The following is a 26,173-nucleotide window of genomic DNA, read 5'->3' as shown; positions in this document are numbered from 1 at the left end:
CCAGGCCATTCTGAAAGGTAATGGTTGTTGGTGTTGTTGTTGGTGGTGGTGGTGGTGGGTGTGTGTCTGTGTGTGTGAGAGTGTGTGTGTGTGTGTGTGTGTGTGCTTTCCTTTGTTTTGTTTTCTTCCTCTGGATGGAGATAATATATTCCATATTCAATCTAATACGCCTATCCTAGCTCTCTGAATTGCTGAGAGGAGTTGCTTCCATCAAGGTTGATCATCTCACAATGTTGTTGCTATTGTGTACATTGGTATCTTGGTTCTAACTCCCTTCACTCAGCATCAGATACTGTAACTCATTCCAAGCTTCTCTAGAGTCTAACCATTTATAGTTTCTTATAGAACAGTAATATCCCATAGTATTCATGTACCAAAACTTGTTTAGACATTCTCCAATTGATGGGCAACCCTCAAATTTCTAGTTCTTTGCTACTATAAAAAGAGTTGCTATGAATATTTTGAAACATGAAGGACTTTTCTCATTTTTTATGATTTCTTCAGGATATAGTCCTAGAATTGTAATTGCTGGGGTCAAAGGATATCTTCAGTTTTTTTGCTCTCTGGGCATAGTTTCATTACTCTCCAGAATGGTTTGATCAGTTCACAACTCCATTAGCAATGCATCAATATCCCAATCCTCCCACAATCTCTCCAACATTGATAGTTTCCCTTTTTCTCACTTTAGTCAATCTGATAGGTTTGAGGGATACTGCAATTACAGGTAGTTTTGATGACTGCCACTTTATAGTATACTTTTAGAATTGGTAGAGCTAGGCCACCTTTGTTTACATTTTTTTTCCAGCAGTTCCCTTGCTATTCTTGATTTTTTGTTTGCTCCAAATGAATTTTGTTACTTATTTTTGGCTTGGTAAAATAGTTATTTGGTAATTAGACTGGTGTGGCACCATATAAATAATTTAATTTGGGTAGAATTGTCATTTTTATTGTATTAGCTCACCCTCACCATGAGCATTTGACTTTTTTCCAGTTATTTAGATCTGATGTTATTTGGGTGAGAAGTGCCTTATTATTTTGTTGATATAGTTTCTGGATTTCTCTTGGGAGGCAGATTCCCAAGTATTTAATGTTGTCTATAGTTATTTTAAATGTAATTTCTCTCTCTATCTATTGCTCTTGAGATCTATTGTTCATATACAGAAATGCTGATTTATGTGAGTTTATTTTCTATCCTGCTACAATGCTGAATTTGTTAATTGGTTCAAGGAGTTTTAAGATGATTTTCTTGGGTTCCCTAAGTATCCCATCATATCATCTGCAGAGTGAAAGATTTGCTTCCTCATTGTCAATTCTGATTCCTTTAATTTCTTTTTCTTATTATTAAAGCTAGCATTTCTAATACTATATTGAGTAGTAATGATGATAATGGGCATCCTTGTTTCACCCCTATTCCATTGTAATTCCCCCAAGGTGCATTCTCTGATTTCAAAAAATATTTATGTCTACTGTTATAAAACTTTGTACCTCATAGTATGCTGAAATACAAAGTTTATCTTAAAACAATTCCTCTTTGGGGCAGCTAGGTGGCACAGTGGATAAAGCACCAGCCCTGCAGTCAAGAGTACCTGTGTTCAAATCCGGTCTCAGACACTTAATAATTACCTAGCTGTGTGGCCTTGGACAAGCCACTTAACCCCATTTGCCTAGCAAAATAACCTAAACCCGACCCCCCCAAAAAAAAACCACAATTCCTCTTCTAGGTAATTTCTTTTCTCAGATGGTCCAGACTACAGTCTCATTGATAGCCTCTAGAATCTCTCTTGATACAAGATCTTGGTCAAATATCCAAATGCCACTTCTTCTCAGGATCCTATTATATTCTCTTGATGCTGTTTGTTTTATGGATTCCCTGAATTTCAGACCATTGATAAATTTTAAAATATGCCTCACAATCCTGAAGCCAATAAGACATATTGATCCTTCATATTCTTGGCTCTCCTCCCATACACAGAAATATGATCATTATTTATACCTTATAACACTCAAAGAATAACATATTTCATTTACTCCAAAGGTACACAAGAATTCTCTCTTCCTTCTCATTTGAACTAATTAAAATGAAATCATTCTGTAAATAATTACTAAACAATTTGATAATCCATGCCTGAGACTTTGTAAATATTTTACAGTGTACAACTAACTTTATATTTTATATTACAATTTGTCAAATGATAGCAAAGTTATTTAAATTCAATTATGACTAAAACTGAGATAGAAAAAAATTCTCATTTCATAAACTGAATATGAAAATCTTTGAAAATTATCTAGAACTTTGTACGTCTGACCTCTTCAACTGGAAAGTCCAGCAAAAGAATTAATAAGAACACTAAGAACACTCTTCCTTATATGGTAAATACATAAGGACACTCTAAATAGATAAGAACAATTCATTATCTGGTAAATAAAAAATATGAAAAGTTTCAAGACTGAAACTAATCTTGATTTCTATATTTTTAAAATCCTGGAAAAATACTTTAGAGAAATACAAATAAATATGTGTGTGCATACATTAAATTGTTAATCATTATTAGTCTTTAGTAACTTCTACTTTTGAAAGCTAATTGAGAAAATATGAATTTCAGTTACTTCAATAGAGAAGATAAAATTCTAATAATTCATTTGAACTCAGAACATTCATTAAAAATCTTGAAAATATTGCTAAGTGCTTTACATCATCACCATTAAATGCTATCAGTTTACCATATACAGATCTAAATCATACTTTGGAATACATTCTCAGTGGTCAAAGTGTTTGATTAAATGCACCCAATTTAATTATATACATATTTGTATATCTATTCTTAACCTTGCATCTGAGAGTACAACAATTTGTCTCATCAGATGATGTGGGAATGAAGTAAGATTAATTAACAACTTAATATTTATACAGGCTATTCCTCTGGGACTTTAACATTCTTTCCTTCAAGACAATCATTTCTGGTGTATCATTTGTCAGAAAGGCTACAGTATCAAGAAATAAAATGAACTTCTGTTCTCTAGTGTTTACTTTTGGGGTTTAATAATTACAATAGCAACATAGAGACCCAGAGTCTTTGTATATAAATGGCAAGTTTGATCCTTGGTGTCTGTGTATATAACAAAGATATTTACAAGCAGTATAATGAATAGGCAAGACATCAAAATATGAAAACTGATCTTGTGTTATGTTTTCTAAAACAATAAGTTGTAAAAAGTTCTCAAGAACTGACGTCCAAATTATATGATTTTAAAATGATTTTAAAATAATAATATACACACATAGCATGAGATTTTTAAAAAAAAGTAAGATCTTGGAGAACAGGACTACATAGGAGAACCCCAATTCTTCAAGTCATATACAGAAACAATAACATCTACATACTCATCATGGATTCTCTTCTTGGAAAAGGAGTCACAAGCCAAAATAATGTAAAGTCAAATTGATTTTTCTCATAGAAACAATGGTATGATAGGAGATATGCTCATAACCAAGGATCCGTTGCTAAACTTTTTCTAGAAATAAGAGTATTTTATCAAGAAAAAATGACAGACTTAAAATAATGACACTTCTAAACTAAAGCATTACTCCCAAAAGAAATTTGGTCATGAAATATTTTTGTACTGAAAAGAAATACAGGGACTATACCCAAAAACGTCATCTGAGAGATCTCAATTATGTCTTGAATAAACTTGTTCCTTAAAAGAATTTTTTGATATATATATGATTTCATATTTAAATTCTCTGGGGAAGAAATATTGCTAGCATATAAATTGTTCCCTAAGACCTGACTCAAGTCATGTAGAACACTCCAATTCAATAGAATATAATTTGAGACACAATTTTCTAAACTCTGTGTTGAGGAAAATCAATATCATGTTGCATCATCTTAATCTGAAATTTTTCTTTTCAGTCTTTGGGCATACTCCAGTTTTCTCCATCTAAGTAGCCAGGCAGTTACTCTAAGTAGCTAGGCTTCTATACCTGCTTTGGCTTGGCCCCTCCCAAACAGGACCCTCCATTTGGTTTACACCCTAAACAAATAGTCAGACTGGGCTAGACCCTACTTGGGAAACAAGGTTAATGGTGACATTGGTCTACAAGAGCAACAGAAGAGGGGAGGGGGACCTGAAAGATTTGGCTTTTGTCTTTCTGACCAAGATTGCTAAAAGCAATTAAGTCTCACGAAAGCAAATCACTCCTAAGAGTCAGGAACAGAAAATAATCAGCCCCATTGGAAGGCCAGCCCACTTTGCCCAGAAGCAGATTAATCATATCACCTGAGGATTAATTCTCTCCTTCCATCCCCTTCTCCCCTAGACACAGAAAAAAGAAGACAACTAAGTTTAAAAGACCCTGTCAGCCTTCACTATGGGTCCTGGTTATTGCTAGTCTACCTATAAATTGAACATGCTTTGGACCTGGCTTTTGTTGAAGTGTTAATGTGACCCATTTACTAACAGTTTACACTTTGCTGTTAATAAATGATATGTTGCCCTTGTAGAAATTGTAGTTTAGTATCATTTTTATCCACTAAAATGTAAACAGGGCAACATAACTTATTCTAAAAAATGCATTTAATAGGGAAGAAGACAATTTTATATATTCACCTTCAAAATATACTCAAAATTAGTTTACTAACCAGACAAGAATATTATAATATTCTGAAAGGACATTCTCCCCACAACCTGCCCAGGTCAGTTCAGTTCATTCTCTTTTCCCTTGAACATTCATGGTTACCAGAAGAGCCACAGAATAAACAGGTTGAAGATTTCACCCTTAAAACAGTGCTAGAATAATCTGAAAAGGAGAGGAGGGGACCCTAGCTAGTCTTTCCAAATTAGCAAAGTATCACCTGCATTAGATTACTCTATTTGATAACAGTATATTGGAACATGAGAACAAAAAAGATTGGTCACAATCTCTACAGTCATTTGATGATTTTCTTTCTCTAAGTGCAAAGAAACTAAATTCAATTCCATTTAGCCACTATTTAATAATAGCAGGTACTACTGACATGGTGCTAGGCTAGGCACTGAGAATCTAGAGATAAAAAATGAAAAAGTCTTACCTTCAAGGAATTTATAATCTACTGATTTTAGAGATTTTAATGAATAATATAATGGTAAAATCTAGAGAACAGTTCAAAATTGAAAATCAGTGGGTATCAAAAACATGCAAGTTGAAATATAGGACATATTTGTGCATCAGGGTATTATAAACAGAAATACAATCAATCTTCTTATAATTCCCTTAACTTCTCAAAAGGAAAACATTTTCATAATGGGAGTAATTTCCACAAAAATACAATTTTTTAAAGTGCATCTGTACATTTATTTAAAAATTCCTGGGCTTCTTTAATGTGAGTGTACATTCCAATACATCTCTACTTCTGGCTGCTCATTTTTGAAAACATCTACTATACTAGTATTTATCAAATCAAGGTATACTATAAACAGGTAAAAATATCGAACTTCTCTATTTTGACCTCTCTTCCTTCTCTAATCTTTGAGGAGAGAAGAAGAACTCAAGCAACTCAGGTCCAGGGAGAGAGAAAGTAGAAGATACAGAATCATTGACAGTTTTTAATTTTCTTTAGAAATAAAGATTTAAGGAAGAACAAGGGGAAATACTGTTCTCACTTCCAGATAAGTCATTGTTGGCCATATGCTATTGCTTTCCTCTGCCCAATTTGTGTTTTTCCTCTGCCTGATTTGTGTTTTTCCACTGCCATCTGAGTTTTCACTTTATTTTCCTGAAATTCTTGAAGGTCAGAGTTCTTCCCAGTATAATGTGGGGATACAGAGAGTAGTGTTTGCATCAGTAAGCAGTTTAGGATTGCTTAAAAAAACCAATCAGTTAAAAACAAAGGTAAACTAGCCAAATCTACTTCTACTCTAATAATATTGAAATTTTTGAAGAATAGGAAGAGTAGGATATGATAAAATTTTCAATTTATCATTGTAAACTCTCTCAGGAAAGATATTTTTTTAAAAAATCAACAAGATTATCAAGGAAACAAATTATATTACAATATAGTTCTCAAAATAAAAAAAATATGTCTTAGGTTTAGAATCTCTAATGTAAAGAATATAATCACTAGTATTTACATAGGTTTCTAAGTCTCCAGTACTGGCTTAAAAGGAAAGGGAAATGAACTTGGAGTCAAAAGGTCAAGATCTAAAGGTCAAAAAGGTCCTTCTCTCTCACTTAACAGTTGGCACAGATTTGGGTAAATCCTTCCCCATTTCTGGTTCACAATCTGGAAAATCTAAACTTTCTTCAAAGGCTTCTTAGGAGAATCAAATGAGATAAACATGGAAAGCACACTACAAACCAGAAAGCACTATATGATACTGATTTTGCATTATAAGTATTATGGATAACTTATGTGACTGTAACATGAAAAAAGTATGTCAGATTTCCAGATGGTTCTCATTAGGGCACTGATATTCTAAATACAAAATCAAAATGACTAACTTGAAAAAATGATACTCAAATAAAAAAAGTATGAATTCAGCAGAAACAACTATGCTGGTACAGTTAGGTATAAAATCCTAACCACAAGGGATGGACAATGACTAGCAGGACTCAAATACAAAAAGAAAACGCCTCTTCCTGTCACACCATTTTGTAAAGTCAATCACAGTTCAATCATGAAAACAGCAAAGATATTGTTACAATGAATTAAAAAATATCACTCACAATCACAAGGAAATAACCTTTCTTCACGATTGCTTTCATCTCTGGAATTTGCCTGCCCAAAAGAATTTTAACATAACCCACATAACTTATTTTGCCAGAGTTAGCCCTTTGCAAGAATATGTATATGTATATTTTCTTGAAAGAAAATTGCATGATTAAAAAAAATTCTCCAATTATGAATTTTGATTCAATATTTCTAAATAAGCAGTTACATGATAATGTAAGAAAATTAATCCTTTGACTCCTTTATAACCTTAAGTGAATAGTTTTTCCACAATCAAAAAAGTAAGAAATAAATTCCTATTGTATTTCAGGTCTATGTTAGCATATATAAGGAAGAACAATCTAGAGGGTTCAATAAATTTGATTAAAGCAATACATTTTTGCAAATAAAATTTTAAAACCTAAAATGGCACCAACAATGAACTGATTAAGCATTGTAGACTCTCAATCTCAATGAGAAGAATCCCTCATGATTCTTTCTCAAACCACACTACTCTGAGATAGAGACAATATGAGTTAAAATTTTATCCTAGTTTAGTGTTTTATTTTGTTTTTAATACTAACTGACCAACTGAAAAAGAAATTTTGAGTTGTTCAAATCTCTCTATATACTCTAAGAGTTTCAGTAGGAAAGGTGAAAACTTGGTAGTAAATAGATACAATAATTGATGAACTGGATAAAAGTATGGAACAAAAGCTACCACCTGTCATTATCCCAGGAGTTATCTATTCCTCAGGAAATTGTATAGTTAAGATCCTCTACCAACCACTCCCTTGGATTTAATTCAAGGTATTAAATTTCATTTTTAAAATTTTGAGCAGTGTTTTTTTTCCCACAAGGGCCTGTAGTTGTTTTGATTATTACAATGTAAGAACATCTATAGTTCATCTTTAAAATTAATAGTTTCCTTGCATTTCCCACTAAAGTAGACAACACAATTCTCATAAATGTACAGAAGTTTGTGTTTTGTTATTTTTTTAATTTTTGTTAGGTAAAATGCACAAAGGAATGGACAACCCCTAATGACTTTTTGCCACCAAAAAATTATACTGAGATGTTTGAGGATAGACAGATTAAAAGGAAAAGTTTTCCTAATTTGGATTATCTCGTTTAGTCTAGGGAAATGAACTGTTTGTGATTTTATGCCATTAAGTCATGACTAAAAATGTACTATTTCTAACACATTACAAAAAACAAAATATTAAAATATCTTTAAATTTAAAAACAATTTCTTTATAAATCCAGTAACTAACTGAGCATGCTATCTTTCATCAATACAATATCACCTACTGTATGTAAAAAGATGTCTTATTTAGTCTAAAATTTTGCTATATTAATCATTATATGTTCATGGTTACGGGTCATTGATTATATGTAAGAAAAAAATTCAGCAGAAGTTCTGATTCTTTGAGATTCAAGTTAGCATTTCCCATTTACCTTACTCCTGGAAGTATTTTCAAAATTTGTAGAGCAAAACCTATCACTTCATTATCTTTGTACATGATACTCTAACACCTCCCAATGCTCTGGGGCAGTATACCAAACATAACACCTCTACTTTCTAACAGCTTAACACGATAAGGAAAAAGATTTCCTCCACTTCTCCACCCCCAAGGGCAACAATACAACCACTAAGTGAAATCAACTTTTCAGGAAAAATTCAGCTTCTGAAAATGTATATACACCAATCAATCATGGATATCGAATAAACTGAAAATCATTTTCAGTAGAGCTATCTAGCATATAGTCTTGATTTCATTTAAAGGAATGAGTACAAAGTTTTGTCCCCAGGAGCCACTAAATAAGTATTTTATAATGATAAGGATAACTTAATAGCATATTTTAAATAAAACCAATTTCAAATTGAATTAAAGACCTTTCCAAAGAAGAGAGGTGATGGGGAAGAAGAGAATTGCCTGCAAGCTGTCAGCTAACAAACCCAGCTCAACTTCTGCAGTACTGAATCAAGTACAGATGGATCACACTTTGTGGACATCCATACGCATATGTGTGTCCACAGTGTACCCTGTCTGGCTTACTATGGAGATGGAACTACTTAAGATACATTGAAGGTGTTAGCCTTGGGAGAGGAGGGCAGGAGGAGATAGATGACCTATGGTCTCCTTGGTCAACTCCCAGTGAAGACATATTCTGGACCTGCTCTACAGCTCACAGAGAGGTACACCAAGGACCTCATCTGTTATCATTTCTCCATAGGTCGGGCTGCCTCTGCCTCCTGACACATCCGACTCACAAACATAAAGAATCTGGATTGCATTGAATAGTAAATGTCAGGCGTGATTTAAGAAGCAGAGCCCCCAACCTCAGATTAAAAAGGTCCTTGAAGGAGGCCAACCATCCTAACTATATCCTGAACAAAAGCCCTATGGTCAACAGGCCCAACAAGTAGTCAATCTGGGTTTTGGTGGAACATAAGGGATATGGCTTCATCTCAACTCAACAATGATCTGTGGAATGACTCATCAAGAATAATTTTATGAAAGAACCTTTGTCCCTGGAGATTTTCTTCAGAGACAAACAGGGTTTCTAGGGTTTGGTGTCCCATAAAATCTACAAAGAACTGAATTGCAGGTTTCCCTCTAGTCAAATCCACCCATCACCAGTCTCACCATTATATAGTGCAATTCATATATCTGAAAGAAGGCTTTCCAATAAATATGTGAACTGTCCATTTTAGATAAATAGCTTTATGAAATAAGATTCACAGATTGAATTTGGCTTTATGGCACTCAAACATACCACAGCCACGTGAGCTCTTGACAATGCATTTGCATTAAAAGTGAGTTGAAAATGTAATCTTCACCCCACATAAGAAATAGTTCACATTATACCTTATTATTTTAGCAGCACCATGTGTGCTGCAACAGTTAAGGGTCTGTCAGTGTTTCCATTATAAACTCCGGTTTTCAGGGGTTTGTATCTTGGCCTATAAAAATAGATTCTGGTCTGTAACTTGGCATATAACGTACTGGTATCAGCCCAAGAGAACATTTTTTGTTCCAAAGATTAAAATAAAAATCTGTTTAGTAGTTTTAAGTTAAATGAGTGTCAAAAAAAATTAAGTCAGGAGTTTAGAATGCTTTTTAAAAACCCCACTGGTTACAAGTTTATTTAATACTTCATTTTATAACTTCAAGTGATAAGAATATAATATGAGCCAATTATCTTCCAATAACATCCTCCTCCAATTCTCATCATAGGGCATTGGTGACCATAACCAGACTAGTGAAAACTAAATTCTCTTCAGGCCCTAACCAAATTGGAAAGAATTTTTTAGAAGGGGTCCAACTACAAATGATATTGTCATCCTAGGCCTGAACAATTTAAATTAAAAAATGACATCACTGGAAGACTGGTCAGCAGGAGATGCATTTTTTGGCTACTTCTAACTTATGAAGATCTATATTATTGGAGAAAGTACAAACATTTTAAATGAATCCACAATAAAGATTTTCTACAAATTAGAAATATAACTTATCAAATATCATTAATTTATATTTGATAGGCAAGACAACCCATCCAATAGAGAATCAGTTTCTGAATCAGGAAAATAAGGGGTCATGTACTACCTTTGACACATACTGCCTAGGTGACCCTGGGCAAATCACTTGCATCCCAGTGTGCCAGATAGCTCTCTTGAGGCCTAAGCAGTACAGCAATCAGATAATCGCAAAGAAAGACAAAGGGTTTTCTTGCCAAGAGTTCTCCAAATCAACAAAACAGGTTGGGGTCAAACAAAAGTCATTGATACTTAAAATTTAAAAACTAAGAGTAATCAAAAGATAATATAATAATTATCATAAATTTTCATTAACAGTTGGAATACTGTTAAACCATAAAAAATGAGGGAAATATTTCAATTTAATAATAAATTTTATACCTAGGTTTAAGAGTGTACCAAAGACAGATTTCTGTTCAAAAGTAGGAAATACTTGCCACCGTTGCAAACAACCCTTAATGAATTATTAAAAAGAATTAATGATCTAATGATAAGTTAAAATATAAGTATGGATCACCAAAATCTGATTTAGGAAATTCATGCCTTCATGTTTCTTGCTGTTTATCTTTTTTAAAAAAAGGTCGGAGTTAATTAATATACTTTTTTAACCTTTGAATATCAATGTACAAGATGCAATGTGAATTCTGGTACTTTATGTTTAGTCAAAGCACACAATTTCAAAGATACTACCTTTGGTGCTACAAATGCACGAGGAGGATAGCACAGGCTGATGCGGAGCCAGATTTGGAATCAGAAAGTCCTGAATCCAATAAACACTTACTGATTAATAAACATGGCTGGGTGACCAGGGGCAAAGTCTAATGAAAATGATTCTTAGGGGGTGGCTAGGAGGTGCAGTGGATTGAACACTGGCCTTGGAGTCAGGAGTACCTAAGTTCAAATCCAGCCTCAGACACTTAATAATTACCTAGCTGTGTGGCCTTGGGCAAGCCACTTAACCCCATTTGCCTTGCAAAAAAAAAAAAGAAAGAAAATGATTCTTAAACTTAGATTAGACTAACACCTCATGGGCTTTACCAAGATAAGATCCAAATGGTTACAGGACTTAGACATAAAAAAACAATACTTTAAGCAAATTAGAAGATCAAGGGCTAGTTTACCTGTCAGATCTATGGAAAGGGGAGCAGTTTATGACTAAGAAAGAGATGGAGAACATCACCAAAAACCAACTAGATGATTTCGATTACACTAAATTAAAAAGCTTTTGCACAGATAAAACCACTGTAACCAAGATCAAAAGAAATGTAGTAAATTGGAAAACAATCTTTACAACTAATGATTCTGACAAAGGACTCATTTCTAAAATATACAGAGAACTGAGTCATATTTAAAAAAAAAAGCCATTCCCCAATTGACAAATTGTCAAAGGATATGCAAAGGCAATTTACAGATGAGAAAATCAAAGCAATCCATAGCCATATGAAAAATTGCTCTAAATCATTAATTATTAGAGAAATGCAAATTAAAGGTTCTCTGAGGTACTACCTCACAACTCTCAGACTGGTCAATATGACCAGAAGGGATAATGATCATTGTTGGAAGGGATGTGGGAAATATGGGACACTATTACACTGTTGGTGGAGCTGTGAACTCATCCAACCTTTCTAGAGAGAAATTTGGAACTACACCCAAAGGGCAACAAAACTGAGCCTACCCTTTGACCCAGCAATACCACTGCTGGGTCTATACCCTGAAGAGATGATGAAAAAGGGTAAAAACATCACTTGTACAAAAATATTCATAGCAGCCCTGTTTGTGGTGGCAAAGAATTGGAAATCAAGTAAATGTTCTTCAATTGGGGAATGGCTTAGCAAACTGTGGTATATGTATGTCATGGAACACTATTGTTCCATTAGAAACAAGGAGGGACATGAATTCAGGAAAGCCTGGAGGGATATGCATGAACTGATGCTGAGTGAGGTGAGAACCAGAAAAACACTATACATCCTAACAGCAACATGGGGGTGATATCAACCTTGACGGACTTGCTCATTCCATCAGTGCAACAATCAGGAACAATTTTGGGCTGTCTGCAACAGAGAATACCATCTGTATCCAGAGAAAGAGCCACAGAGTTTGAACAAAGTTTTTTCATTTAGAAAAAAAAAAGACCAGGTATCTTATTGACTGATCTTGTTATCTCTTATACTTTTTGTTTTTTCCTTAAGGATATGATTTCTCATCACACTCAGTTTGGATCAGTGTACAACATGGAAACAAATTAAAGAATGACAGATTGCTTTCCTTGGGGGTGGGGGGTGGGGGAGGGAAGTAAGATGGGGGAAAAATTGTAAAACTCAAATAAAATCTTTAATAAAAGAAAAAATAATTCTTCGCATCAGTGATGGAAAGAATGAAATCTGCCTATTTCCTTCAGTCTCTGTTCATTTACAATAAATGTTTCCACCTTGTATTATTATTGCTAATTAACAAACTCTACTTAACAGAGGACACACACAGCAACTAAGGAAGCTTTTGGTTGCAGGCCAGATAATCAGGTCAAGGCTTTAAGTTTAAAATGTACTGAAGTGAAGTGATCAAGGAATGACAAAAACTCTTCATTCCAAACCAATCTTTAAAAAGTGAAGAGTTAAAAACTGTTATCGTAATATATAATTTTGTTCTCTCTTATACTTTATTTTTCTTCCTTAAGGAAATGATCTCTCTCTCATCACACTCAACTTAGATCAATGTATACCATGGAAACAATGTAAAGACTAACAGACTGCCTTCTGTGAGGGGTGAGGGGAGAGAAGCAAGATTAGGGGGAAAATTGTGAAGTTCAAAATAAATAAAATATTTCTAAAAAAAGTGAAGAGTTTTTAAGCCACATTTTATTAGACAACTGAAGTAAATGTTTCATTATCACTTACTTTTATAGGTGTGGGGATTGTGTACCTCTAAGGGGAAAAAATTAGAAAAATGAAAAGGTATCCGAGTAGAGAGTTATCACAAGCATCTGGGGAGCAATATTTTCAGCTTTTGATGCAAGATTTCTAAAGCTGTTTGTTATAAAAATACAATTGTCTAGATATAGAGAGAAGTCAAGAATAGAAAGTTACCAATGCCAGTCAGAAATAAATGTTTACTCATTTAAATCACCACTTTCAGATTACAAGAGTTTGTGAGGAAAAAAGACAGAGGAAATACTTAAACCTTAAGCACCCTTAACTCATAAAGTTATACTTTAGATACAACCTATGGATGCATAACATCAGTCTTAGAGTATCTTCAAAAATAGTCTGAACATTTCATTGCAATATATTTTATGCAGGAAGACATTACTGCAAAGACATTAATATTACATCCTTGGGAATTCTTGAACATCTGATATCTAATTCGTATATTAACATAATAATAATAATATATTAAAAATCTTGGGACAATGAATACTATAACAAAACCATGTAAAAAAGTACACAAATAAAAATATTCTGGCAAAAAAGTCCTTACATTTTTGGGGGTTACAATATGTACCAAAAAATGTATGGAAGTTCCTATTAAATAACCTTCCTCTTCATTAAACATAGCTTGTTCAGTACCTGCCAGTACAGCTAGTGACTAATTTTTACCATAATATGTTTCTTAAAAACTGTGTCATAGAGGGGCGGCTAGGTGGCGTAGTGGATAAAGCACCAGCCCTGGAGTCAGGAGTACCTGGGTTCAAATCCGGTCTCAGACACTTAATAATTACCTAGCTGTGTGGCCTTGGGCAAGCCACTTAACCCCCCCCCCCCCCCCCGTTGCCTTGGGAAAAAAAAAAAACAAAAAAAAAAACCTGTGTCATGAAGTGATGGCTAAATTAGAAAACTGTTTCATCAAAGTATATAGGATTATGTACTGCATTATTAACTGAGGACTCAACAGCCAATGAAACACGGTTATAAAATCTCACAGCCACAAAGTCTGACCCAGGTTTGGACACTCAGCACCTTCTACAATCAATTTTAGATTAAAGAGCTGAGCACTTAATTCCTCCTCCAAAGTCCTCTTTTAGAAAGGAAGGGAAATGGTAACTCTAATTTTCCATCAGTAGCAATACTGGGCTTGATTTTTTAAAAATTTATTTTCATCCATATGCACATGTATATTTTTAAGTTACAAAATTTCCTTCCACCCTCCCTTCCCACCCCCTACCCACAGCAGCAAACATTCAGGTTAGCACTATACATACTATTTTTAATAAACATGTTTACAGATTAGTTATTTTCAGTATGAGGAATTAGGATTATGGGAAAGAGATACCTAAGAGATAGATTCAGATTTTGAAGGGTTTTGTGTGTGTGTGTGTGTGTGTGTGTGTGTTATTTGTTTTGGGGATAACATTGTCCATAGGCAGTTACAGTTGTCCTAGCTCAATGAACTGCAGAGAGGAGCTGCTTCCACCAAGGTTGTTCTTCTCATAATGTTGTTGTTGAGGTATACATTGTTCTCTTGGTTCTACTCCCTTTGCTTGGCATCAGATCCCATAATTCATTCCATGCTTCTCTAGAGCCCAACCATTTATAGTTTCTTATGGAACAATAGTATTCTATGATATTTATGTATCTTTCTTTTTTTTTAGGTTTTTGCAAGGCAAAAGGGGTTAAGTGGCTTGCCCAAGGCCACACAGCTAGGTAATTATTAAGTGTCTGAGACCGGATTTGAACCCAGGTAACTCCTGACTCCAAGGCCGGTGCTTAATCCACTACGCCACCTAGCCGCCCCGATATTTATGTATCTTAACTTGTTTAACCATTCCCCAATTTATGGGCAACCCCTCAATTTCCAGTTCTTTGCCACTACAAAAAGAGCTGCTATGAATATTTTGGAATATGTGAGACTTGTCCCTTTTTTTAAAACTTCTTCTGGATATAGACCTAGAATTGGAATTGCTGCATCAAAGGGTATGAACATCTATCTACTGGGCTTGACTGAACTCAGCAAAATAATATGCCCAGGTGCTGGGTACTCCTCAGGATATTCCCAACCCCTTTTAGCTTCCTAAGGTAGTCTTCCCCCATTAGTCCATGAGAGCAGCAACTCTATCTTTTTCTTATTTGTATCTCCAGAGTTTAGAAGAGTGGCTGGAACATAGTAGGAGTTTAATAAATGTTTATTTATTTGAATTTAATATGATCATCAATAGATTGGAAAAGTAAAGATGCTAACATAAATTTCTTTGAGTATTAAAAAAAATACAAATTAGCTCTCTGAATCCTAAAAAGAGCCATAAATATATTGAACATAATAATTATTCAAGAGAACCTTTTTACACAAAAAATACAATCCTACTATATTACATATTTAAACAAAAAAGTCATGTTTCCTAAAATAGTAACTATTAATTAAATGTATAATGGCTTTATATCTTTCCCATATTCTGATGCATTTCTGTGATTATTTCAAAGTTCAAAGTGACATCTAATTTTCCCCTATAAATTATCATATAGAAAAGAAATAAAAGTCATTCAACTCTCAAAAGCAGGTTATACTACCTGTCTCTCAATAATAGGCAGTCCACATGTAACAAGGAGCTGAAATAAGTCCAATTCAACCAACAGAGAATAACTGCTAGGTATGGTAAAAATATCACCAAGAGTTCCTGTCCATGAACTCCCAAGGATAAAATATTAATAGAAAGATTAACCTTCTGAAAACTGAAATGTAATCTCTATCAGGGAACGTGGTAAAACTGAGGGGATGTCTTTTCAGCCCAGCACCTCTGGGTCAGGATCCAGCATAATGACTCTGGCCTTACCTTTCCTTCCTCTCACACTTACTCTCCTCTCCTTGCCCTCAGTGGCATCATGCCCACCTCTTCCCGACTGGCTGTCTATGACTCGGAGGGGGCTCTGACCTCTAACTCGGCCTTCTCCGAGTATCCCTGGTCTTCTACACTAATTACAAAGGCCTTCTGCAGAGGGACTTCCCAGAAGGGAGGACTTGCCTGCTGTGCATCTATGTAGTCATATATGCATTCATAGTTATTGGCACGGAATCCTTAGAATGGAAGGTCCTCAGTTGTAGGAATCAGGAGGCTGCCTTTCTTAGGATCCCTGCGTCTAGCGTGCGGTACATGCTTACTAAATTCTTATTGACTGATTAGCTCTTTTCAATTCTTATTTGGTAAAGAAGTTAAGTCTAATATGACTCCCATGAGGTACATAAGCTATTTTGTTCTTGTAGAGATGAAATCGGAATTCATCTGCATGGTGTTGCCAACTGGTGTTTCTTAAAGACAACAATCTCATTGGGAGAGAAAAGAGACAAAGAGCAGAGATACCAGAACATAACATACAAACTACCATTATTCTATTAAATTAGCAAAACTTCAGAGTTCACTGATTGGGTAAAAAGATAAAGAAACACCTAGCCTAAGTTCACTGATGGCAACTTTCAAATAAATACAGTTGTACTCACTCTACAGAAGACCTGTGTGATAAGTTCTGTGAGAAATGGAATCCTTACGATTTCTTCCACTGAATATTTTTGAAAACTGTTCTTATATTCCACATTGGGGACTTAAGTTCCTTTTATCAGCACCAGGGCAAGGACATAAGAGAATTCAAACAGTGTTTGCTGGTTCACTGCTAATGGACTGACTTCAGATTTGTGTAAGTCTGACTCTTCATTTTCTATGTTCCAATGTTTAAGCCTAACTTTACATGACTGTTCTTGTGGGCATATAATAATCCATCCCCTTCACCTCCTGAAAGCAGGAACACCAATCACAAGTACTGAAATTTTAAAAGGTTACCATATTGTATATGCCCCCTCTTCTCTGTGTTCCTTTCTCTCTCCCCTACACCCCCTAACCACTCCAAAGGACTGGAGTGTCACAGTTTATGACTGATACCTGCCCTTAATATCCTATACCCATCTTATAATTGAATTATTTCATACTTTCCAAAAATTATTTTAAAGGCATAAAGAAAAGTCTTGGGCAGTTTATATATATTTGTTAATGTAACTCTTTCTGCCAGGTCCCAGAGAAAACATCTATTAGTTCTACAATTAAATGATTCAGCAACCATCCACACTATCTTTGCCTTTTAACAGTTCCAATCAGTAGCAGATCTAGGTGTAATCAACAGCAGCAGGGGGCTTTAGGAAGCAAAACAAAACAAAAACAGTAGGAATCTCTTACTAGAATACAGTAATTGATACAAGGCAACAAGATGGTATATTTTAATGCAAGTTAGCCCAAGATGTTAAGGGATTCGATTTCAAGTAAGCGTTTTAATTATCTGCAGCAATGACTAACATTTTTTAAAACAGAAAAACCACATTCTTTATATCACTGATTAGATTAGATTAAAATTAAAGGAGATTTTCTGAAGAGTCATCATTATCTCTTAACACGACATTCTCCTTCACATTCAAAAGCCAAGAAATTCACATTCATCTTTGCTTTCTCCCTATACCACAGGCTTCACCATGAAAAGCAGAAGGGGGGGGGGGGGGGGTTCTGTCCTGAGCAATGTGAAATGCTAATGTTCTTTTATTTAAGGAATACTGCCGACTCCTGCCAAGTATACTGGGTGTCAACCGTATGTACAAGGCAAGGACACCAGGCTAGTAAAAAAATAAAAAAATGATTACAAAAAATATGTTGCAATGATCCTCCCCCTTCATGTCACCAGTTTCTCACTTTCACGATATGCTCCCAAGAGTACACAAAGGAAGTTAAATGATAAATCTGTGCCACGTATCAGTACATAGGTATTCCGGTGATTTATGTACATGAAAAATCAAAAGCCAATGGTAGCGTGATGTGAAGACTACCAATTTAAACTACACAAAATTCAGACATGGAAATGTTACCATAGTAACCACCTGCTCATACTGCACATGACTATAGCTGGTATCTTGTTATGATTCTATAGTTGTTTATTTCAACATGTATGATAAAACAGCTAAGAAGCTTCTAACTTATGCATTTTCTAGATTAATTTCTGGAAAGGAGGAAAGTTTGAGTTTAGAACCTTAGTCACATTTCTGTATACTTCCTCCTAGGCTTCTTCAGATTGCATATAAAAAACAAAAGCAAAAAAAAACAACTTTTTTCTGCAAAAATTCAAAACATCTAACTATAGATCTCTGTATATGTGACAACACATAATAATTCAAATCTATAATGCTTCATACTATAATGGGAAGTAAAGAATTAACATACATGTAATATAAAAATGCTCTGAATATGAGTCTGAATGTGTTGAGAGACAGTTACTAATATATCTCACGTAACACATTCAAACTTAAATCAAAAATATTCTCCACAGACAGTTAGATACATATGTTCTTACTTCATCTAGCCCTGTAGCTAGGAAGAAGAAAAAGAAAATCCATCCGATTTTCCCTTGGAAAACACAGAGGGAGTAATATAAAGGAAATCGGCATCCTTCACTATTCATAAATCATAACTTATTCCCAGACTGATTTTATTCACAAAGATATTTAAGCTCCATAAATCTAAACTATATTTGTGGACAAAATGTGCTAAACCTAAAAAGGATAGCTATAAAATTTCATAATTATTCAATAAATAAATGAAAGCAAATTATTCTTTAAACTAAACTCCCACCAGAAATCACTGTAAATCTAGACCTTTTTAATTAATTGATAACCTAAATTTGATATCCATGTCAATGAGAAGTGATTTCATACAGTAAAAAGTAAACGTGCATGATGTGTAAAACTTAGTGAAATCAAGTATGTATTGGGGTAACGTAAGAACACAACTGCTCTAAAGAAGATAAATTCTTTTTTTTAAATAACTGTTGGACCCCCTAAAAATCTACATTTTGTAATAAATTTATAAGCCTCTTGAAAGTAATCATTTGCACAATTATCTGATTAAATAGGAACAAATGAATTCATATGTTTAAATACCAACACCAAATAAAACTTTGATCACTTCTAAGAATAACCAAAAAACTACCTCCATTAACTAAGGCTCTTTTACTATCTTGTAAACAACAGATCAAAGATTAGCATTTTTATTAAATACATATCTTTTTGAGTCACATTTTAATAGGTAGAGTAAACAATGAAACTTCAAATCCTATTAAATTGAAACTTTTTTAGTAGTTTGATGTAACAAATTAAAAATAACCATAAGTTTAATAAGGTGGGGGTTTTTTTCAGATTTTTTTATCATTGTGCTTTCTTCATTATTTCAAAGTATAAAAACCAATTCGTAGTTCAACCAATTAAAACAATTCAAAACCCTAACTGGTCTGTATAATAATTTTAAGATACAAAAGATAATTCCAAATAGAACAAAGTAATGGAGGAGATTGTATAAATATACTTTTAGAATTTCTGGCATATTATTGTAAAATAAAATGTCTTTACATAAATATTATTCTATTATTTAATTCTATTTTGTAATTCCAGTTGACTTTTTCCCACTCAATCTGGAAAACAATCTAATAATTTAAAAATTAAGATAAAAAAATTAGATATTTATTCAAAGTGATCAAAAAAGAAACTTAAGTACCCAAACAAGCATGCTTCACATATACACTGCATTGGAAGTACTTAAAAACAGATTAGAAGGATCTCTCTTACAGAATTTTCAGTTTTTCAATTTCCTAAGTTTATCTTTCTAAGAAGACTTAAGACATACAATATTAAATAAGCTAATTTTTACTGCTTACTTTTATGTAAATGAATGATAACTCATGAACAAACTCCATTTTAACCATATTGTTATCCTTCTATTTATGCTAGAATTCATATTTACAAGTTATCCTTCATCTGAAAATTTTAAACACCCCAGACTAATTTCAATCATAGGAATTTAGCATTTTAAAATATTAAAACATTTAAATGCCTATACAACAACCTTCAAATATATGGCAAAATGCCACAACTTTTTAAAAAGCTCATAATAATTTGTCTCACTTTTATACTTTCAGTAATAATTTGCTTTAGAGGTCTGAATTCAATCTATGATGCAAGGGTCCAGATTACTCTTCAAAAACACAGGACAGTCTCTGAAAAGGGTTGCTGAAAACTGGCACATTCATCAGCTATTTACTATAATCAAATTTGTGAATACAGTAAAATAAAATGTAAAAATTAGACTATAATTAAAAACAAAGATAAAAATAAACTAGATATTCATCTATAATAAAATGCTAAATTTAAAAGTGAAAAATCTGAACAGTAGGGTCTGAAAATAATGAAAAACTGATGCAGAATGGGTAATGAAGAAGGGAAATTAGTATATGTTTCCCATCAGGTTAAAAAATGCTTGGGATAAATGCTTGATACAAAACCAAAGTGATATGGTATTATTTAAATTAAAAACAAACAAACCATATTGTGCATTTCCTGGAAGCACCTGAAATACAATGTACTCTATTCAGATTCCTCACTTTCATTTTATATAATGAATATATGATGAGAAATGATACATGCACAGAAACAGAAGATCCTATTCTGCTATAAAAGTCATTTATGTCCTGGCAAAGCTTGACAAAACTTAGAACAAGAGAACGATTATAAACTATCATCACTTTGATTTTTATATTGTTGTTTCTATGACAACATCCCAAAACATGAATTTAACAAATTTTTTAACTATCCAAAATATATGACAGAAGATGTGTTCCTTATAAATTTATCATTCAAAAGTTTTTGGTGGGTGAAGAAATCAAAAGGCTTGAAAAGAACTTCTAACATACTGCATTTAGCTTCACTGCCACAACAAATGAGGATTAAATACTGCAGAATAGCTTTTTATAAAAAAGTAGAGACGTGCACATGCACGTACACACACATACACCCTACAAAAGATTTCCTCCCATGGCTATACCATTGCTTTGTAGACAACAAGCTAATTTGGGTTCCTATCATGCATCTGATCGGTCATACAGCAATACAAAACAGAAATAAGTAAAGACGACCATCTGCTTGTTAGCTGAAACTATAAAAGTATATCTTTTTAATAAACAATAAAATTAGTTTGACAGGGCAGAGACCACCTGAATAGAAAATCAAATATTTCATGTTATTTAAGGTGTATGTCTGCTGGCTATTAAAATACTCCTCTTTAATTTATTACAGCAACACACACAATACTCATGTCATCCTCATTTTCTAAATCAATAATCAGCACAGCATGCTTCATTAACAGTGACCAATCACGAATGAGCTGGGGATCTCATTTTACAACATGAGCATTCCTAAGACATAAACCATCTGCTACTTGTAGTAACAGAAAAATCAAATTAATCCATTCTTATCATGCATTCAGATTTTAAAGCAATTAAAGATGCTCTTAGTGTAATCGCAGCCACAGAAGTAGTTCTGTAATGAGGAAAGAAAACTCTTCACTGAACTTTCTGTCATTCTCAATCCATTTGAAAACTTTACAAGCTTTCTGCACTCCAGCGGGCCATTGTTCTCAGAACACAGATGTTGAAAACAACAAGCAATTTTTATTAAACATTTAATCTTTGCACATTTGAAGGAGTTTAAATACTGAACAGTGATCAAAACATAAAACATACAAACACCAAAAATAACTGCACATTAAAAGGAGACACAAGGTCTAGTTTAAACTTAGACTAAAAGGAAATTCAGAGGTGAGGTTTCTTCATGGGTCCTTAAAATCTTGCCCTTACGCCTTTTATTTTCTAACACATATGGTATGTGTTGATACTCCTTTCAGACATCTGTAGCACCTGAGCAATAGCAGGGGAAGCTTTATGTCTAAATAGCCTAGTTTTATGGTTTTATGTCACTTGTTTTTTACTTAGGCTTCTACTAATGTGAAATGAGTAACAGTGAAAAAAGTATTTTACTGACAACTAAAGCAGCGTCCGCAGAAGGCCAATACTTCAAACAGTGAACACAAGGTCCTGCCATCTTGACAGAGGTAATGTGCACACTAGGACCAATGAAGCAAGCAGGCTCACACAAAGAGAGCAACCCAAAAGCAGGATCAGGCTCTTGCTGACTGTGGCCTCAAGAAAGCTAGCCAGGAAATCACCAACTCAATTCAATATTTGTAACAGAGGCTTGGAAAATTAATGCATTAAGAGTCTTAAGAAAAATCATCCAAATCCTATGGAGTTAATGAAAGGAACTGAAGAGAAGTCCTCTGGTTCCTCCCCACTCCAGCTCCTTGAATAGCAGCAGCACCATTGGTCCAGTCGCTCAGGCCAGAGACTGACCCTCATTGAATTAGTCACTGAGTCATATCAAGATTTTGGATTTTCATAATGTTCTCAGACTTCTGAATCATAACCACTACTGTTTAAATCTGCAAAGGACCTTATAGATCATTGAGTCAATCCCTGGCTTTGCCAAAAGGCAATGATAAAGCAGCAGGGAGAAGATTCGAACTCGTCATTTGATTCCCAATTGAATGCTCCTTCTATCATACCTGATTTTCCTTTGAAATATCCTTCAGATGACATCCATGTCCATCCACTGGAGAGAAGTCTATGATGGACGTATTAGGAAAGGTTTAACCACCAGCTGCCTGGGAGAGACAAAAAGCATGTATTCATGACAAATGGTGAAGCTAAATCTGCTCTATTCAGTTTCTCCTCATTCTCTTAAGTCTCAGGGGAGGGGGAAGGAAGATGAATGAACATAGATGAAGCACATACTCTATCAGACACTGAGCCACATGCTTAAAACGATTATCTCCTTTGACCTCACCACACCCCCAAGAGGTCCAGTTTATAATGGAGAGGTGGAGGGACTTGTCTAGGGTCACCCATCCAGCAGGTGTCTGGAGCTGTCCTTGAGCTCAGGTAGCATTGACAGCAGGCACAGTGTGTTCTCTGCTATGTCACCTAGATGCCTCCAAATGATCACTCAACAGTAACCAAGCCCAGGTTGATGAACCCTAGCCGGAGCTTCATGCTGGTTCAAGCCACCTGTGGGAGCCTCTCTCCTCCCAGGGAGTTGGGCTCACACCCTATTCCCTCACTCAGATTGCTCTTGCTGTTTTGACCTTTCAGCATCCCTTGAGTACTCTCTCTTCTTCCTTATGGCACTGCTGCTGCTCTCTCATAGGCCCTCTCACTTCGTGTCTGAACCATTCCAACAGCCAGATGCTGACTTGGCCTCGGGTCTCTTCCCACTTTCATCCATTCTCCTCTCCATAGTTACATCACTTTCTATTCATTCAACTCCAGTGGCTCCTATCATTTCTACAATCAAACATTATTTGGGGCTTCCAAAATTCTCTATAACCTGATCTTTCCCTGTCTTTCTTCTTTTTTTTTTGTTTTTTGCAAGGCAATGGTGTTAAGTGACTTGCCCAATGTCACCTAGCTAAGTATTAAATCTCTAAGGTCACATTTGAACTCAGGTCCTCCCGACTCCAGGGTTGGTTCTCTATCCTTCCCATCTTTCTTACCCTGCCTCTCCCCCAACCCGGCCCTCCATGTACTCAGTGGCCTTCCTCTAACTCCCTTCATCTAAAGCAGGCCTTAAACACTCGCCCATTGTGCTGTGGAGCTTCCCTTGCTTGTTTCAGCCCCCAAAGCCTTCAATTCTAGTGCCGTCCTTCTATTAATCAGCTCCAATTCATCTTAGATGCATTTCATTTGTACACAGTTCAGTGCAGAGAGCACCAGAGGAAAAAGTAAGGTTAGGGACTTAGTACAGCCACCCCTACCCCCCACTCAATTCCAACTCATGGGCTTATCATTGCACCAATGTCATGGGGTCTTCGAGAATGAAGGAGAGACAACAGCACACAGTGGGAACTTAAATGCTAGTTAAGTTAAGTACTCTATTCCTCATGACTCTTAGGCCCACAATTCACAGCACTCTAGCTGACCTTTGGCCCTTCCCATCCTTGCTGACTGCTTCTGGCCAACAAAGAGTCCTGAATATAGTCAGAAAAACAGGGTCTGAGGTCTGCAAATTTCTAGCTATTTAATGATGAAAAAAAATCACATCACTTTCAGCAATTTAGTTCTAAACTTCTGTAAGAAGGGTCCCTCTGCACATGGCCATCCTGGGATTGTTAGATGATTTACTAGAACCATTTTCCCTTGTCAGTCCAGTGATACTGATACAGTGATAAAGCATCAGATCCTGCTCCTTGGGCCGGTTATCCTCCTGCTCTGCCTCCTTATCAGCCACTTGATCAGCTGTGTTTCAGAAGCAGCTTCTTTCTGTTCATTCAAACCCATTTTATTTTCCTCTGCTCCTGTATCTGTGACGGGGATGCTCTCCACCCCTTCCTTGGCTCCTCTCCTCTCAACCTGGTGGCAAACCACTCTAATGTCCTTTGACCCTTCCTTTATTATTGATCGCTCTATTCAGCTGAGGTTCTTCCAGGAGGAGTTCATCATCTCTGCCCTCCTCCAGGAGTTTACAATCTCATGCAAACAAACATATAAAAAGCAGATTGTATACAGGATAAAGAAGAAACCATTAAGAAAAGAAAGGCCCTGGAATTTAAAGGTTAAGGGAAGGCTTCCTACAGAAGGATGGGATTTAAAGGAAGCCAGGGATGTCAGTAGATAAGAGTTCTGAAGTGTCAGTCCAGGGCAGATAGAGCATTGGCTCTGGAGTCAGGAGGACCTGAATCCAAATTCTGCCTCAGACACTAAATAACTGCCTAGCTGCCTGACCCTGGACAAGTCACTTATCTCCATTGCCTTAAATAAATAGAAATTTAAAAAGAAAAAAGAGAAATGACAGTCCTCCTTGCATGGGGCAGGGGGAACTAGGGCAAACAGACAAAGCCTTAAGCCATGAGGTGGAGGGTCTTGTTCCTGGAACAGCCAGGAGGCCAGTGTCACTGGAGTGAAGAACACATGTTGGGGAGACAGGTGAGAAGATGAAAGGGAGAAAGGTTAGATTAGAAAGGGCTTTGAATGTCAAAGTGCTTTGAATGTGACAATAGAGACAACGGGAAGTCCTTGGCACAATCAGCCCAGCTTCTTAATTGACAAATGGAACCCAGATAGGAATGGGGATGGTCTGAGGTGGATCCAGCAGCAAGCAGCTGCAATAATCCAGGCGTATGGTGAGGAGGGTCGGCACCAGCAGGAGGGCAATGTCAGAGTATCTGAGAAATGCTGCTGAACACAGGCTGAATGTTGGGGCTGAGAGCTACTGAGGAGACCAGGATGACTCCTAGGCTCTTGGGCTGAGGCAGTGAGGATGATGACTGACAGGGAAAAAGTGGGGAAGGAGAATTCTGTATTGGACATATTGAGTTTAAGATAGTTACATCTTGTGTTGCAGACACAAATCCATGGCAACTGATGAGATCACAAAGTGAAACAGTGGAAAGGGAGAAGAAAAAGGGCCCACGACAAAATCTGGACAGATACTTTTGTTGGGAGGGTGTAATCAGGAGAGTACCTAGCCAAGTAGATAGAGTTGGAATAGTCAACGAGGAAGGCAGAAACCGAGGACAGAGTGATGTTCTGAAAACGAAGAAGAGGAAAGAGGGATCAACAGCATCAAAGGCAACAGAGAGGTCAAGGAGAAGGAGGCCTGAGAAAATGCCACTGGATGTGGCAAAAATGAGATCACTGGTAATTTTGAAGGGGGTCATTTTGGTGGAATGATAAGGTCAAAAGCAGGCCTGTAAGGGAAGGAGAGGAGGGAGAGGACAGTGGAGGCACCTATTGTAGTCAATCTTTTTGTGGAGTTTAGTTATAAGGAGCAGAAGAGATCTAGTACAATAGTGAGCAGGGATGATGGAAGGAACAACAGATAGGGCATTCTCTCCAGTCAAGAGGGAGAGAATGAAAATGAATGGGAGAGTGAGGATAACAGAGGGGAGCCCTCTGACTGGAGGGCAGCAGTCCTTCTAAAGCCTCACTTCATAGAGGGCTCCTATGACTCTGCTTGGCTTCAATCCCTAGCCCTTTGGTCAGATTGTTAGATTCCTGGTGGATCCAGTCTTTTCCTTTTAGACTTCAAGCTCCTGGAGGGCAGGGCCCAT

General features: G+C 35.6%; 1 protein-coding gene across 1 annotated transcript in view; it reads right to left on the bottom strand.

Moving 5' to 3' along the window:
• Nucleotides 1-26,173, bottom strand: part of TBC1D5 (TBC1 domain family member 5) — a 577,752-nt gene that overhangs the window by 347,020 nt on the left and 204,559 nt on the right. The window contains exon 6 of the mRNA XM_074195734.1: nucleotides 22,631-22,729. The gene's annotated coding sequence lies outside the window, so the exon portion shown is untranslated. The remainder of the gene's footprint in view (nucleotides 1-22,630; nucleotides 22,730-26,173) is intronic.

The sequence above is a fragment of the Macrotis lagotis genome, chromosome 7 (genome assembly GCF_037893015.1).
Source record: "Macrotis lagotis isolate mMagLag1 chromosome 7, bilby.v1.9.chrom.fasta, whole genome shotgun sequence".
In the NCBI taxonomy this organism is placed as follows: domain Eukaryota; kingdom Metazoa; phylum Chordata; class Mammalia; order Peramelemorphia; family Peramelidae; genus Macrotis; species Macrotis lagotis.
Note: the sequence above shows the minus strand (reverse complement) of the source record. Positions and strands in the feature narration are given on the sequence as shown.